Source organism: Pipistrellus hanaki (assembly GCF_964339955.1).
Source record: "Pipistrellus hanaki genome assembly, chromosome: 7".
NCBI lineage: Eukaryota > Metazoa > Chordata > Mammalia > Chiroptera > Vespertilionidae > Pipistrellus > Pipistrellus hanaki.
The window spans coordinates 55,354,853-55,357,663 of NC_140509.1; the positions used below are offsets into that span (position 1 = coordinate 55,354,853).

The following is a 2,811-nucleotide window of genomic DNA, read 5'->3' on the forward strand; positions in this document are numbered from 1 at the left end:
TAGTCAAACTCATGGCGGCAGAAAGCAGAATGGTGGCTGCCAGAGCCTGGAGGGAAGAGGCAATGGGAGAAGCTGTTCGATGAACCTAGAGATTGTCATGTACGATGAAAAAATGTGCAGAGATTTTCTGTAAAATGCACATAAAATTAACAATACTGTGTAGTGCACTTACAATTTTTTCATATTATGTGTTCTTCACAACCATTTAAAAAAAAACAAAACCCTACAAGTTTCAGCTCTGGCCCATATGGACTGCGTGGTCTTAAGTTACTTATTTTGCCCTTTTATCAAGTGTAGGTAAATAACTACCTTGCTGAAGTATTGGGGGAATTTAAGTACATAGTGCACACAGAGCACTAAAGCCTGCAGGAGAGAAAACAACAACAAAAAGGACGTTGAGAGAATGATATAAAATTCATGGGCCTTAAAAAGATGACACAGAGCCTCACAGCTGACAGCCTGCCTCGCTGCTTGCATGCCCAGTTTCTGGCCCAGAGCAAGGCTTCGATTACATGAAGTCCTTTGCCAGAATAGGCCAGTGTCCAGGGCACTGGCTCGTCTCACTAGGGCTTATGGGAAAGATGTGAAATTTGGTGCAGGTGCCCAAGCTTTAAAGCTTCAGCTGTGTAGACCTTTTAGCCAATGCTGTAGTCATTACTGTGTGGCCAAAGGCAAGCACAGTGATAATTCAGGAGAGCTGGGGAAATCCCAAAGTAGCAAAAAGTTGGTATGACTATTGCAAAGTCCACTGACATAAAAGGTAACAATATTGGCACTGAACTTGTTCAAGAAATGGCCAATAATACAAATGAAGAGGCCGGGGATGGTACCATTATTGTTGCTGTACCGGCATACTCCGAGGTCAAGGAAGGAGTATGTTGCTAATGCAGTGGAATGTAGGAGAGGTGTGATGTTAGCTATTGATGCTGTGATTGCTGAGGGTAAGAAGCAGTCTACACCTGAAGAAGTTGCTCAGGTTGCTACAATTTCTGCAAGTGGAGACAAAGAAATTGGCAACAGCCTTTCTGATGCAATGAAAAAGTTTGGAAGAAAGGGCGCCATCACAGTAAAGGGTGAGAAACCTGAATGGTGAGTTAGAAATTATTGAAGGCATGAAGTTGGATCAAGTTTATATTTCTCCATAATTTACACAGCAAAGGGTCAGAAATGTGAATTCAAAGATGCCTAGGTTCTACTGAGTGAAAAGAAAATTTCTACTGTTCAGTCCCTTGTACCTGCTCTTGAAATTGCCAATGCTCACTTTAAGCCCTTGGTCCTAATTGCTGAAGATGTTGAGGGAGAAATTCCAGGTACACTTATTTTTTTTAAAAATCCTCACCAAGAATATGTTTCTATTGATTTTGAAAGAGAGAGAGAGAGAGAGAGAGAGAGAGAGAGAGAGAGAGAGAGAGACATCATGTGAGACAAACATTGATCATCTGTTTCTGGTACGTGTCTAAACTGGAGATTGACCGCACAACCTAGATATGTGACCTTTTGAGCAACCAACTGAACCACCTCCCCAGGGTTATGTATACTTGTTTTGGATAGGCTCGTGGTCAGCAAACTGCGGCTCTCGAGCCACATGCAACTCTGGCCCCGTGAGTGTGGCTCTTCCCCAAAATAATACGGCCTGGGCGAGTCTATTTTGAAGAAGTGGTGTTAGAAGAAGTTTAAGTATAAAAAATTTGGCTCTCAAAAGAAATTTCAATCGTCGTACTGTTGATATTTGACTCTGTTGACTAATGAGGTTTGCCTACCACTGGATAGGCTAAAAGGTGGTCTTCAGATTGTAATAGTCAAAGCTCCAGGTTTTGGTGACAATAGAAAGAACCATATTAAAGACATGGCTATTGCTACTGGTGATGTAGTGTGTGGAGAAGAAAAGTTTGCTCTATAAATCTTGAAGATGTTCATCTTCATGACTTAGCAAAAGTTGGAAAGTCATTGTGATGAAAGATGATGCTATGCTCTTGAAAGGAAAAGATGACAAGGCTCAAATTGAAATGATTAAGAAATCATTGAGCATTAGATATCACAACTAGTGAATATGAAAAAGAAAAACTAAATGGACATCTGGAAAAACTCTCAGATGGAGTAGCCGTGCCGCAGGTTGGTGGGACAAGTGATGTTGAAGTGAATGAAAAGACAGAGTGAATGAAGAAGGCATTATTTTGGGAGGGGGCTGTGCCTTGCTTTGGTGCATTACAGCCTGGGACTCATTAACACCAGCTAATGAATGTAAAAAAAATTAATTTAGAAACTGTTTTTAAAAACACTCAAAATTCTTGCAGTGACCATTGCTAAGAATGCAGGGTATTGAGAGACTAGTGATAGTCGAGGAAATTATGCAAAGTTCCTCAGAAGTTGTTTATGACTCTGTGTTCGGAGATTTTATGAATATGGTGGAAAAGGAATCATTGCTCCAACGAAGGTTGTAAGAACTGCTTTGTTGGATGCTGCGGGAGTGGCCTCTCTATTAACAACAGCAGATGTTGTAGTCATGAGGAAGAGAAAGACCCTGGAATGGGCGGAATAGGTGGGATGGGAGGTGGTGTGTTCTAATCCTGGAATAGTGCTTCACCGTTATCAATGAGAACTGTGAGAGGAAGGAGCTCAAGGCAGTGCTCATCACCTATAACCTCAAGAGTTCACTTGAAGGCGACGACTAAAGAAAATGCCGGCTGCCCTAACCGGTTTGGTTCAGTGGATAGAGCATCGGCCTTTGGACTGAAGGGTCCCAAGTTTGATTCTGGCCAAGGGCATGTACCTTCATTGTGGGCACATCCCCAGTAGAGGATGTACAAAAGG

The 2,811-nt window shown here is 42.0% G+C and overlaps 1 pseudogene across 1 annotated transcript; it reads left to right on the top strand.

The window, feature by feature from the left end:
• Positions 1–475: 475 nt before the first annotated feature.
• Positions 476–2,565, top strand: LOC311626029 (60 kDa heat shock protein, mitochondrial-like; annotated as a pseudogene). The gene is made up of 2 exons: positions 476–1,310; positions 1,752–2,565. The product of its transcript is annotated as a 60 kDa heat shock protein, mitochondrial-like (transcript).
• Positions 2,566–2,811: the final 246 nt, after the last annotated feature.